The 14,423-nt window shown below is 49.8% G+C and overlaps 1 non-coding gene and 1 pseudogene across 1 annotated transcript; both read left to right on the top strand.

Moving 5' to 3' along the window:
• The first annotated feature begins 1,291 nt into the window (after nt 1–1,291).
• On the top strand, nt 1,292–12,775 carry LOC101566073 (annotated as a pseudogene).
• LOC111818726 lies at nt 6,838–6,944 on the top strand. Its single transcript, XR_002822642.1, has one exon. It is a non-coding gene; the product is annotated as a U6 spliceosomal RNA (small nuclear RNA).
• Nucleotides 12,776–14,423: the final 1,648 nt, after the last annotated feature.

The raw sequence follows: 14,423 nt of genomic DNA, 5'->3' as shown, positions 1-14,423 counted from the left end.
GCTGGGAACAAAGAAACAAGTAAGGTGGCTTCGGAAACCCTGGTGGGCCACGAGGAGGAAACCAGGAAGCAGCTGGCAGGAGGAGGTAGAAGAGGAAGAGAAGAAGGAAGAGTTGAAGGAAGAGGAGGAAGAGAGGGAGAGGAGGAGGAGCAGGAGGAGGAGGAGCAGGAGGAGGAGGAAGAGGAAGGGGAGGAGCAGGAGGAGGAGGTAGAAGAGGAAGAGATGAAGGAAGAGTTGAAGGAAGAGGACTAGAGGGAGAAAAAGGAGGAGCAGGAGGAGGAGCAGGAGGAGTAGGAGGAAGAGGAGGAGGAGGAGGAGAAGGAAGAGGAAGAGGAGGAGGAAGAGACTGAGAATGTTGTGGGACCGCAGACAGAGAGAGCAGGGGGCTTGAACAGCCTTGTTCTATGCACATATGGGACAACCTTAGTGAGGGCCAAACCTTTTCCATTTGTTTTAATGATATTTAGAGCTAACTACATGTAGTGACTACAAATATCAATTCATGTCATCCTCATTGCAGTTTGTCAGGGAGAAAGGGGTGCTGTGGGACTCGTGCAGATGAGTAAACCTGGGTTGAGAAGGTCATATTGAGAGGCCGAGCCCTGTGTCAGTCTCTAGTGTTTCTCTTTCTCAGGACTACAGGCGGGCTTCTCCTCCTGCCATGGTAGGTGGTTTGGGGATCTTCCCTCTATCTTCTCCGTGTGTTTGCAAGTGCGGGGCCATGTCCTGGGCCCCCTAACATGAAGGAACTGGGATTCAGGGTTAGGTACAGAAGACCACATGAGAAACAGGTCAGGGAGCTGGGCATCTGCAGTGGGCACTTGGACGCTAACTGATGCTTCCCAGGTATACCTGGTCACAATCAGGGAGTGACCGACAACATTCCCGCAGGAGGTAACTCGCCTCTCTGTTCTTGGGAGGCCTGCATTGAGCCCCATCCTGAGATGGAGTGTGTGCCAAAGCACAGGTGGAGGGCTGGGTTCTGCTGCAGGGATCCAGGCGTGGAGGAAGGAAGGGCCTGGCTTCCTGGGCTGACTGGGGCTGCCCTGGGGTTGCCAGGGGGTGAGAATGGAAGGACCACTTCCTTTGTTGGCCATCCAGATGGTCCCAGCACACTGTCTTCCGTGGAGGGGTAAGAGCAGCCAGGTTCAGCTACCTATTGCTGTCAGGACTGTAGTGGGTGCACCAGCTTGTTAGAATCCTGAGCCAAAAGGAAATGCTTTGCTCTCGCAGGGAACCGACTTCAGCCCGAGATCTGCTCTTTCCCCTGAGGCACCAGCGCTGTGTGTGGCTCCTGCCTCTGCCTTCCTGTTGGTCTGGGCCTGCCGCACTGTGTCTCTCCCAAGGCCTGACTGAACCATGGAGGATTCCTGCAGCTGCTGCTTGCTCTGCCACCTCCTGTCCCTGCTTCTCCTTGTCCAGCTCCCTGCCTGGGCATCCACAGGTGAGCGCATCCCCATCTCTCTCCTGTGAGGGTGGCCACACTCTTGGTCAGGATTGGTTGAGCTTGGTGGAACCTCTGACTCTCAGAGAATCCTGGTTTCCCCTGTCATTAACTTTAATTAAAAATTAAGACATACTGTGCTTAAACATAAAATAAGAGTCCAGAAACTTTGAAGAATATAGGATCTTAATAGTTGTCTAAACATCAGTTTTTCTTTCCTTATGATGCAAACATCAATAAATTATGATTATTTTTCCCCTTATTTTTATTTCTTTGCTTGTTGGTTTGAAAACATTCATTCATTCATTCACTCATTCATCCTGTTCCCCAGATATTAATGGAATGTTGTCAATGTATAAGGTGCCAAATAAATATTTGTTAGATAAGCAAGCTCAAGAGACTGTCCATTATTTATAAAACCTACTTCCTGGGAGATAGTGAAAAGTAAATACAAAGAACAGGGTCATGGGAGATGAGTGTGTCAGGTAAGGCGAGCGGACAGGTGTGTGTAGTGAGGGAGCGTGAGCCAAGCGTGAGCCCCAGCAGTGCTTTGTGAGGCTCAGTGTAGAAGGGAGCCCAGCCCTGAGGGGAGAGCCAGGCCTGGAGGACCGCAGAGAAGGACAGTCCCTGCAGGCAGCGCCACTTCCTGCCCATGTGCCTGGGGCAAAGCCCAGGCAAGCGTTGGCTGGGCAGAGCTGGCCGGGGGAGACAAGCAGGGGCTGCCAAAGAGTCCTGGGGAGAAGAAGGGTTGGCTCTGCTGGGCTGAGGGCTTCTTGGGAATTGAGGCGCCGTGGGAGGGCTTGGAGCAGAGTAGGGAGAGGCTTAATAGGGAGAGGTTTAGTTTATTTGTTAAAAGAATGACAGATGTGGGGGTGAGAGAGGACAGCGAAGGTCCTAGTTACTGTTTGGTCCAGGGCAGTGAAGGTCCTAGTCTACTGTTTGGTCCAGGGCAGAGAGGAGGGTGCTTGGCTGGAGGTCAAGCGGCACAGGAGGCGAGCAGTGGCTGCAATTTGGAGGCCCCTTGCTGCTCGGCCATCGGGCCTGGAGCGCCAAGGACATTGCGGGGGAGGGGCAGGCAGAGGCAGGCTCAGCCTTCTTGAATGTGTGGCGACAGGGGATCCTGTAATGAGGGCAGGCGTTTCCCACATGTGGCGTCTGACTCTGTGGTTGGACGTGCGCACATACGTCAGAGGAGGGGAAAGTAAGAACCAACACCCTCAGTTCAGGGTTGTAGGGGGGGATTTCTCGGGCACGGCTAAGTTATCACGGGTGCCTCTTGATCCAGGCCGCGGAGCGCTCTGTGCCAGTGTTCGGGTTTGTCCTGACACAGGCTGGGTTAGAGGTGGGGTTCTCCGAGTGTGGTCCCTGCACCAGCACTTAAGTTGTAAAATAAAGAAATAAGCACTTCTGGGCCGACCCCAGGCCCAAAAGCCTTGGGCACGGGACCGACAGTTGTTCTCCACAAGACGTCTTCGTGAGGGGCAGGCTGAGCTTTGGAACCGCCGAGTTAGAGTTATTTACGGAAGAACTTGGGTCAGGAGCATGGGCTGAGGAAGGAGCTCCTTCAGCATCACTGGTGGGCCACGTCGTGATGGCAAGGGGACGATACCGCGAGGAGAGGCATCACAGCTAAGCCGTGAGGCCTCAGGGCCAGCGCATCCCGCCTCTGCCGAGGTGGTTTGGACTTCCTCCCTGGTGCTGTGCGCGTCCTTCGACTTTCGGCCTCTGTCTCTCTGGCTTCCTCACTCCTTCATCTGTGTCCACAGAGGAGTTCCAGGTGCGTGCTCCCTCAGAACCCACTGTGGCGGAGCTGGGTGGTGACACCGTACTGTCCTGCTCCGTGATGCCAGCCATGAACGCGGAGAACATGGAGCTGAGGCGGTTCCGTGCCTGCCACATTCGCAGATTCTGTGATCATCTATCGGAACAAGAGGGAGCAGAAGGAAGAACAGATGGCCGCGTATGCAGGGCGGACCTCCTTGGTGACCGACTTCCCTGCCCGCGGGGAGGCTGCCTTGAACATCCACAAGGTCCGGGTTTCTGGCAACGGGATGTACAATTGCTTCTTCAAGATGGGAAGCTTCTTTGAAGAGGCCAACTTGGAACTGAAGGTCGCAGGTGGGTTGTACAATGTGTTGTACAGCCCTTGGGAGAATGTGTCATGCAGCCCTTGGGAGAATGGAGATGAGAAGACTGTCAGGGCTTCTTTGGTTTAGACTGGCATTTTGTAAATGGTGAGTAGGTGCTTCATGCACTTGTTCATTTATGTGACAGAAACACGGTACACAGACTCCTCAGATGTGTCGGGCCGTGTTCTGGGCACCAGATCAGGGAAACAAAGATGGCAACTCTATAAATTTTATATTCCAGAGTAAGGGCTAGAAAAATCATAATAAGTGAATCAGTAGAAGATGTTAGAAGGTGACAAGGTTTTAAAACAATAGACCAAGCAGAAAGATGTGGGCTGGGTACCATGTAGCACGGCACACAGGAGCTCAGGCAGGGTTTCATGGACAATCTGAGCAAGGTTGAAAGGAATTAAGTATTCGGCCACGTGGCTATCTGTGAAGCTGACTTTCCTGCAGAGGAAGTACTGTGACTCAGTACTGAGACAGGAGCATGACTGCTGTACTCTGTGTACGAAGCCATCATGGTTGGTGGGAAGGCGACGACACTGGAAGAAAGAGCAGCTCTTGGATCAACACTGCCCACCTACGTCAGGACAGGCTGTTAGGAGTAGACGCTGGAGGCAGCGGCGCAGCAGATCAGCAGATAAGACTGCAAGAGCCCCGGAGCTCAGTGCGCCGTGAGGTGAAGGCAAGGGGCCCTGTGATGCGCTAATGGTGACCAATGACTGCTACCCAAGGAGTCCTTGGGGCTGAGTGTGGGCCTGAGGGATCCGGCTGGTGCAGTCCAAGGAGAAGCACTGAGAAGGAAGTTGGAGAGGAGATGGACCCTTGGTCAGCAAAGGGTTTTGGGGTTTGGACGCTGAGCTGAGGAAGTTCTGAATACAGCACTGGGGAGGATGCGCACGTGGGCAGCTATGGTGATGGTGAACGGAAGCTGAACCAGGAGGAGCCCCTGACGGCACTGAGGAGGTGGACAGGAGGACGGCCTTCCCCCGGCCAGGGCGGTGGGGTGGGCGAGGAGGGCTTAGACACGGGGCTTGAGGTAGACTGTCACTGGACACGGTCCGAGGACGTCCCCGAAGTAGAAACAGGGAACCTTGAGTCACCTCAGCCACCATGAGCAGCGTGCAGGTTTGCTGCCTTCCACTGCGGAGAAAGCACTTTCAGGAAGGGTAAGGAGAAGCACAAAGAGACCCCCAGGCTTCCCTGGGGTGGGGTTGTAGGATGGAGAGCGGTTTAGAGGTGAAAGGCACGGCCTGGATCCAGGATTGAGGGTTGGTTGTGTTGAAGGCCCTTAGAGCGGTTTCCTGAAGGAGAAAAAAGCTTGCATAACTTTTGTGTCCTGAAGCTTCCCTTTTTCTTAAGCAGTATAGTTTTAATATTACTATTTTTGTTATCGCCTTTCTATTCATAGTTATTTCTTCTATTCTACCTCAGACTTAACTGGTAGATTTCAGGCAGCATTTGGAGGAGGAAATGGGAAATACAGAGACTCCTGGGGTTTAATTTTGGCTGTTTTTTTCTTTAGTAATAGGAATAGTGATCACGTGGTCCGTTTTCTCCTGCTGCAACAAGGCTGTGTAACAAGTAGCCAGTATGTCTATTTGGCTATATTAGCCACTTTCTTGTCGCTAGGACAAAATACCTGACACACTGACGTTCAAGGAGTAGAGATTTGTTTTGGTTCGCGGTTTTAGATCCTTTAGACCTTGGTTGGCCGACTACAAGGTGGAAGCCGCAGTGTGCAGGTCTCTGCAGGGGAATGCGGTCGAACCCTGCGACCAGGAAAGAGAGGAAGTGAGAAGCTGGGGACAAGAACACGCCCGTCACCGCTTGTCGCAGTGACCCACCAGTTCTGTCCAGGCCCCCCCTCTGACCAGCACACCCTGCTCTGAACTCACCAGTGGATTAGCTCACTGGTGGGTTCTGTGCCCCACGGTACAGCCGCCTTCAGAACGCCTCACCTCTGCATACATGAGGCTTGTGAGAGCATTTTGGATCTAAATGGTAACACTGGCCTGTGGCAGTAACTACCGAATTAACTCAGGTGCTAGGGGAGTCCAAGGGGTCTGGCCAGATTTGGCTAATCTCTCGCCATTTAGTCTATCCTTGGTTTTTCTTTTTTATATTTTTAGTTTACTTATTTGGCACAGGGTCTCGCTACACTGCTCGGACATGTAGTGATCCTCCTGTGGCAGCCTCCCCAGTGCTGGGATTATAGGTGTGCACCGCCACGCCTGCTTTTGGTGGCCCTCACAGAGCACCCAGGGTTTTTGGTCAGCATGGCATGTGGTACCAGGGATCAAACTTGGGTCCTTGTGTTTGCCAGCCAGGCACTTAGACTACTGAGCTATCTCCCCAGCAGTGATTTTTATCTTTTTTAAAAAAAATTTTTTTTAGATATTTATTTATTTATTTTACATTTAGTTAGTGTGTGTGTGTGGCCAGCTCAGCCCACCAGGGGGCGGGGCTGGCTGGCATGTGGTGCTGGGGGATTGAACCGCGGTCCCTGTGCTTTGCTGAGCTTGTTCCAAGTAGGTGCTTTAGACCACTGAGCCATCTTGCCAGCCCCAGTGATTTTTATCTTAAAGAAATAAATTTAGGGGCCGGGGAGATGGCTCAGTGGAATAAACACTTCCCTGGCAAGTGCAAGGCCTGAGTTCAATCCCTGGTTCTACCAAAAAAAAAAAAAAAAAAAAAAAAAAAGAAAAAGAAAAGAAAAAAAAGAAATAAATTTAAAAACAAAAATCTTTTCCCACCCTCCAAATCCTCTTCAGAAAGAGATACTTCTATTAATTGAGTGAGGACCAAACCAGAATGTGGTATGTGTTACAGGCGGTCTCCTGAGGGATTGCACAGTAAACCAGAAAAAAAATCTCACTTTTTTTTGCAGCCAAGCATATATCACCTATTTCTTACAGGTTTTTATGATGAACAGTAATCTGTAATCAGAGAATTTGAAGTGCAGTTTGTCACTCATAAGTCGTCCTGCATTTGCTTGGTAACTGAGGTGACCATCTGAGTTATCTAGTGGGCCATAACGGCTTAGAACAAAATTGTCATATCTTTGTGACAGGAAGTAGTTTTTCGACCATCCTCCCGCTGAAAGGGGACATAGGATTGTCATCCCCGTTGGTGCTTTACATTTCTGAGTGATGGCTTCCAGGCCTTTGAGGACGATGTTTTGGGGTCACGCTTTGGATGAAATATGGCTCCGATTTTCCAAGTTAATATAAACGCTTCAGGGAGATTAGCAGGAATTGAGTGCTTGTTTTGGCAGCATGTGTACTGAAATTGGAATGATACAGGGAAAATTAGCCTGGCCCCTGTGCAAGGATGACACACAAATTCATAAAGCATTCTATATTAAAAAAAAAAAAGGAGTGTACTCATAGTTGTAAGTTTGCCAACGGTCAGTGCTATAAGGAAAGGACAGGAATCTTCTCTCATTTTTAATTCTGAATGCAGAGAATTAAACCTTCTGTTTTTACTGTTTATTTGTGCCCATAGTCACCTGAAAAGGTGGCCACGTGGCGCCTGGCTGGGTCTGTGCGCATTTCTGGCGTTTGGCTGGCGGCTGGCCTTAGCGGGAGCCCTGTGCCGACCAGGTGTTATCCCGTGGTCGTCCCACAGTGGGCAGCCCGGCTTTTCGTGGCTACAGCAATGGCCGTGGGTGGATCCAAGAGCTGCCCAAGTCTCTGTAGGAGTCACATTAGCTGAAGTCTCATTGGCCAAGTAAGTCACATGATTGAGGCATAAGGCAGACTATAAAGGCAATGAGAAGCGTGTGGAAGAGGGAGTTGGATGTCAAAAATAATGAAGAATTTGGGATTTTTTAATACTAAGTTTATCATAGATAGGGCAAAATTAATCAAATTCGTTCTAGAATTTGGAGTTTAAAGTGTATATGGGGAAACTTGGTAGAGATAATTATGGGGACATGGATTTATATGGGAACAGAACTGGGGAGAAAGTGTCACTGAATATAATTCTGGAAGAGTTTTACAAAGTCAGCATGGAGGCAGACGTCCCAGAGGAATGTGGGAGGTGAAAAGCCAGAAAGGTCATGGACAGAGCCCTGGGACCAAATTCCTGCTGCTTCCTGAGGGACTTGTGGTTGTGGTGAAGAGGCCCCGTCCTCTGTGTCCCTTCAGTGGCCCCCATGCTCCTTCCCTATCCTCTCTGTGGCCCTGCCTCTACCCTGACCCCTGCTGGGGTACCCTTCCAATAGAACCCCAAACGCTGGAATGTAGAGGCCTTCCCCGAAGTTGTGTACCACGTTGGACACTCTGGGCTCCCGGGGCCCATGGTAGTCTCCGGGGTACCCACAGCTTCATGTTTGCAGGGGTGGGCTCTGCCCCTGAAGTATACATCGAGGGCCCGGAAGAGGGTGGAGTCCGTGTGGTGTGCAGGGCCTCTGGGTGGTTCCCCGAACCCCAGGTTCAGTGGAGAGACGACAGTGAAAGAAGATCCTGGCATTCTTTGAGGCCCACAGGCAAGATGCTGGTGAACTCTGCAGTGTGGAGGCCACTCTGGTGGTGACAGACCGCTCTGTGGGGAATGTGACCTGCTCTACCTCAACCCGTCCTGGACCAGAAGAAGGCCATGGCTGTTTTTATTCCAGGTCAGTGCTGCCCCCACCCCCAGCAGATGGGGCTGTGACACCCACGCGTGCTGGGCTGGCTGGCCTGGGCTGTGCTCCTGACTGGGCCTCGGCGTGGGCTACAGAGCCCTTCTTCCCACAGGCCTCTCCCTGGAAGCCAGCTTTTTTGTGAGCCCGACCGCGATGGGCCTTCTACTCTTTGGGGCTGGCTCTTTTCTCTATAGAGAACATTCTGCAAAGCTGGAGACACAGCACAAAAAGAAGAATCTGAGGCTGGCAAAGGAGGAGGATAGGAAGCTAAGAGAGCAGGCGCAGAAGGCGAAGGGTAAGACAGGTTGGGCAAGATCAGAGTTGGGTCTGAAAGGGACAAGGCAAAAGGGCCAGGGTGGGTGGATCCAGTTCCCCAGGGGCCTCAGTCCAGGGAGGGTGGCCAAGGAGGTGTGGAGAGGAGGGCTGGAAGTGTGGGGGCTTGTGTGGGGCTGCTGTTAAAACTTTTAGGAGACAAAGTGGTTTTTTGTGTGTGGGTTTTTCAGCTACAGTCTTCCTTCCCATAGTAGTGGGAGTTCATGTCTTTTTCACCCTTTCAGATGAACTTCAGGCAGAACTGAGTAAATCCTGCTTTCCCTCCTGAACTCTGTAGGTCCCTTAATGGCAGATATTGTGTTTCTTACCTGTCCACTCGTTATATGCTGCTTTTCAGATCAGAGGAAGGCGGCTTACCTGGCAGGTAAGTGACTCTCCCAAGGCCCCTCGGCTCCGCAGGCCCCTATGCCAGGTGGCCCTGCTCCCTGTTCCTGTCCAGCACAGCTCTGTAGATGCTGTTCCCTGAGGGCCGAGGTGGAAGCGCGTGAGGCAGAGCCCTGCTTCGTGGCTCTTCCCATCTGGGTGCTCTTTCCTGCCTGGAGCTTGAGGGCTGGTTTCCGTGACCATCCCGGAGTGTGTCCTACATTCTGGTTGTTATTTTGCCCCCAGCCTGTGCTCCATATTATTGGCTTTATAGCCTTTGGCATGTGTAGCCCTTGTTCTGCACCAAAGGCCCATATTGAGATGTCATTATTTGATTAATATAAACGAAGGGGGTCGTTACACTCAGGATTGCGACCCCTGTTTCCTCCCCCATCACCAAGCAGGGTGCTTGTTCTCTGAGGCTCTTAGGGGTCCCAGGAAATGTGACAGGAGAGGGCTGGGTTGCTAAGTGAAGGTGGGAGTGCGATGCGTGAGCTCCTGGGGTTGGGGAGACAGCCGAGCGGCGTGGCTCCTCCCGGCAGGCGCAAGGTCCTGAGTTCAGTTCCTGGCTCCAACAAACAAAAACAAAACAAAAAAATGAACTGAGTGCTATCTCCAATAAGGATTCTTAGCCCTAGAAATATTTTACCTGGGAAAGGTTGGGGGTCTCCTCGAGAACCCTCCTCCCACTGCTGTCATTTAACCATTCCTTACTTTTAGTAGTTCCTCAAGGCTATCTTTGCCAAAGAAAAGCTGGGTTCATAATGCTTTTTGACAATTATGGAATAATATATTTTATTCCCTAGAATATTGTCACACACAATACAGTTACAATTCTTACTGGCAAAGCAATACAGATACAATATGAATTTTGGATTCTGTTTTTGAGGCAGATAGAGATGTTCACAGCCCAAAGTTACCTAGCTAAGGGACAGTGGCAGGCTTCAGGCTGTAAGCAGCTTTTTCATAGGTGCCATGGAATCTCCCAGGATGCCCTGCTTTGTCCCACAAGGTGGAGAGAGCATCTCTCCTCCTGGGGTTGCTATCACCTGTACAATGCGGGCCAGATCGAGGCCGGGAGGTGCCTGCCCAGTGGGCTGGTTGTGGCTGACGAGTAACCAGGATGTGTTCTCTTCCAGCCTGGAGGAAGGCGCCACTCTGTGCAGGTAAGTGAGCCCGTGGTTGCCGCTGGTTTGGCTCCTGCAGCCTCTGTTGTGCCTCACTCCTGTCAGTGCCTTCACCCCAAGCTGGGACGCGTGTTCTGTGGGTCACTACTGCAGCCTCCAAGTGAAGACCACACGGACTGCTAGTTGGGACTCTAGATTTGTCTCCATGTGGCCCCTTCCTGTGCTATAGATCCATGCTAGGGTTAGCAACACCTTCTGAAACTCTTGCTCAACCACTAATGAGGACTTTGTTTGCGAGGACAGGCTCTAAGGGCAGGGCGATGACTGTGGAGCCAGAGTAGCTGGTCCTAGGAGGTTTCGGAATTCCAATCTGACTCAGAACTCAGGATTTGACAGAGGTCCCTGGTTCTGCATGCTTTTCACCCTGAACTCTCCCCTGTTGGCCCAGCTCTCCCGGTTTTTTCATTTCCCTTCTGCTCCTCTGTGTTTTGTTTTTGTTTTTGAGACAGGGACTCACTGTGGCTGTCAGGCTGGTCTTGAATGCATTGTATAGTTAAGGCTGCATCCCTCTTTGGAGGGTCTTGTCTTTTCCTGCTTCTAGAGCATTCCATCATTTGTGGTCTATTCTTCCATCTTCCAAACCAGTCGGGCAGCATGACTCACCCTGACTCCATGATAAACCATTCTTTAGCCACAACCAAGAAAAGTCTCTGCTGTTAGAGTTTCATACAGTTAGTTTGGGCTCATCTGGACAGTGCAGGATCATTTCCTCACCTCAAGAACCTCATTTTCAATCATATTTTAAAAGTCCTCTTCCCATGTATTGAGCATTTTCATACTTTTTGCTGCTCAGGATGTGGATATACTTGGGGGACTCTCATCCTGGGGTTGTCCTGGAAGCTTTCAAGCTCTTTGGGAAATTTCTGGGGAGGCAAATGTCTGGGTCCATAGATTTGGGTTCACCCACATCTTTTAGGGTGTTTTTGCTTTCTCTAGCCTGTAAAATGGGAAGAGAAGTCACTAGAACCCGACCTCTCACTGTGTAAACGTGTTTCCTGCTTTGAGGTTCTTTCTTTCCCACCCTCTCCATTGATGCTTACCTGGGAAGAACCTCTGTCACTGTATGCTGAGTTCCCTCCCCTCATGGCTTCTAGTCACCTGAACTTTTAGCTAAGGCAGTGCTTCGTGAATAAATGGAGGCCTTAAAAATTTGACATCTGCAGTTCCATCCCAAGAAAGCCGTGGAATCAGCATGACTGTGCCTTGGACTTGCAAAAGCATAATTTGATGGTGAAATCGGGGTCAGGGCTGTATCCGGCACCTGAGTCCCAGTGTGCTAAGCTCCCCTTCCCTCCTGGGGATCCAACCCGGGACCTTCACTGAGCTACGTCCCCAGCTCTTTTGAAAACAGTATTTCACTCTGAGAGTGCATCTTGCTATTTTGGTTTTTTTGAGTTGCGCAGGGTCACCTGTCCCTGCAATCCTCTTGCTGCAGTCTCCAGAGTTGCGATTTAGAGTTAAGTCTCACGGTAGTCTTCACGGAAAGGTTGCAGCAGGATGCGTTTAAATAAGAAATGCACTTCACAGGTGAGTTTTCCAGCACACTTCCCCGCTGCCCTCACGGTACTGTGCTTCAGCATGTTGCGCAGTCTCTGAAAAGTCCCTGATACGAAGTGCCTGCTTCTCTTGCACATTGGTGGAAGGAGAAGTTCCAGGCTTGTGAGTGATTTCATGGTTGTCTGGGGGCTCTTTTTGCTGTCCCTATGGCTTCTGACCATCTCTTGATGTTCTCTGTGGTGGTGTAAATTTTGACACCTTCATTTGTGTTGGGGTGGGTGGCAGTCAAGGCTGGGGCTGCTTCTCAAAGGCCTTGGGACATGTCTGTCCCTCAAATCAACATTTGGTTTCTTTTCCTTGGAGGCCGTGAGCTGGAGTCACAGGTTCTTAGCTCACCTACCCTCCCTCAGGCAGCTGAGGGGCTCTGGCAGGTGTAGGCTAGGGTTGCCTGTGTGCCTTGTTTTGGGGGCAGGAGGGACTTTGCATGATTGACAATTCTCTCTTCAGGGCCTGTCACCCTGGATCCAGGATCTGCCCACCCAAGCATTGACATCTCTCATGAAAGGACAAGTCTCACCGGGAAGGAGCCTGGTGGGGAAAATACCTGCAGTGTGTTGGGCCTTGAGGGCACCAGAGAAGGAAGATGTTGCTGGGAGGAGGAGATTACGAATGCAGACAGCGGAGAGTGGACTGTGGGGATCTGTAGGGAGATGCTGCGAGGACAGGCTGGTGTAAAGAGACCCTGGGTAAGGGGTTCTGGTTGTGAGATGGGGGGAATGGGTGTTTCACCTATGAAAAGCCTGACACTGTGCTTTCTCTCAAGCAATTTCAGGACTGCTGCAGGGTGGGGGTTCTCCTAGACTATAGTGAAGGGGACGTCTCCTTCTATGACGTGACCGGTGGGTCCCGCATTTTCTCCTTCTCTCCAGCTTCCTTTTCTGGAACTCTCTTTCCCTACTTCAGCTTTATACGTGGATCTGTGTCCTTGACCATTTGCTCCCCTGGAAGTGGTTCTTTAGGGCTCCCTGAACAACTTAACAGTTGTCTTTCTGTGGAGGAGCCCCTAGGCCCTCTGGGGAAGGATTCAGCTCAGGCTCTGACAAGGGTGACGTTGCCCAGGGGCAGAATCTCCATTACTCTCCAGCAGAACCCTCTGTCTTTTCTTAGGTCCTTACACTCCCTGTTGTAAAAAATCCCTGAGCTGAAGGCGGGGATGGGGGTAGAGGTGGGGGGTGCGTAGGTAGGGGGTGGAGGAGTGGGGGGTGCAGAAGCCTTAGCTTGCAGCTCTGTATTTAGACTCCCTGGAGAGCTATCAGCTCCTGTGTGTGTTTAGATAATAGAAGATAAAGGCTGACTGTTGTTTGAACTGGATTAGGGTAGGGTGACTCTCACTATGAGTACTTGCAGATACTAGTAGACATTAAAAAGTATTTCAGGGAGTTTTTCTATTATTTGCATATAAAAATGGCTGAGGGCTAGATTACTATGCAGTGTGAAGGACCTCCCACTTTATTGGCCTGGAGTGTATGCAGAGGAACCCAGGGATGGCAGATCTCACCTGTCTAATAATGAAGGCCTGCTGTCCCTGCATTCCCAGGTAAATGAATGAGTGATGGAGTTTTCAGAAGAGAGGAATCCAGTGCTCTATACCATATGCTTTTCTTTTGGATGAATAGAACACCCTTATTTTTCCAAATCTCAGTAAATTTTTGCTACCAGTGAGAAAGTTGTTCTGTATTAACCTCTAAACAGTTTACCCTGAGGGTCACTTGGGCAGGTGTCATTTCCACCAGTTGTTTGTTTGTTTTTTTTTTTTTTATATTTGAAAATTTTATCCACCAGTTGATTTGTGGGAGATACCCTTGGATGTGTTTTTTCTTTTTTGTGATACTGGGGATTGATGTCTATTTATTTTACATTTTTGCATACTTTTTAATTTAAAATGTATTTACATTTGGTGTTCATTTACAATGTAATCTAATAATAAATTGTTTATTTTTCTTACTAATCATGTTCATTTTATTAGTGAAAAATAATTGTTTTGATTCTGATGAAACCATTTTTGAATATGGGACATTGTCTTACTGCAGATAATTTTTTTTTTTTTGGTACTAGGAATCGAACTTAGGACCTTGCACTTGCCAGGCAGGTGCTGTGCTACTGAGCTGTATCCCCGGCCCTCAATTTTTTTTTTTTTTTGGATAAGGTTTTGTAACATGGCTCATGCTAGGTTTCAACTCACTACATAGCACACACTGGCCTTAAACTTATACTGATCCTCCTGCCTCAGTTTCCCAAGTGCTGGGCTTACAGGTATGCACCACCACACCTAGCTTTAGCTTTATTTTGAGACAGGATTATTAATAAATGACTCAGGCTAGACTTGAACTTTTTATCTTTCTGCCTCTGCCTCATGGGAAGCTGGGATTATAGGTATGCACCGCCATCCCAGGCTTACTAACTTGTTTTTTTTAATGTAAGTTTCAGTAATGTCCAGAAGGCCCAGCATGGCTCACTTGTTGGTGAGATGACATATTTATATAGGCTTACATGGTACAGATAGCAGGTGTAATGAGTCAACTCACGTTTTAGATTATAACTGTAAATCTTGTGTTTTCTGTTGTAAATGCATACTCACCACTGTTCTAAGTTGTTTAGTAACTAGTGGCTGTTTCTTGCTCTTTGCTAAGATAAAATTCCTGTAACCCTCACCAATTCCTGTTACCAAAGTTGGCTTACAGAGATGACTTCAAAAGGAAATTAAATAGGCTTTAACTTCTTGTAACCTCCGGCCTATGCAAGGCTGCCTGCAGGTACTCAGGTGCAAATTAACCAGA

The sequence above is a fragment of the Octodon degus genome, unplaced genomic scaffold, assembly GCF_000260255.1.
Source record: "Octodon degus isolate 3935 unplaced genomic scaffold, OctDeg1.0 scaffold00005, whole genome shotgun sequence".
In the NCBI taxonomy this organism is placed as follows: domain Eukaryota; kingdom Metazoa; phylum Chordata; class Mammalia; order Rodentia; family Octodontidae; genus Octodon; species Octodon degus.
The sequence above is the reverse complement of the archived record's forward strand: the minus strand, read 5'-3'. Positions and strand labels throughout refer to the sequence as shown.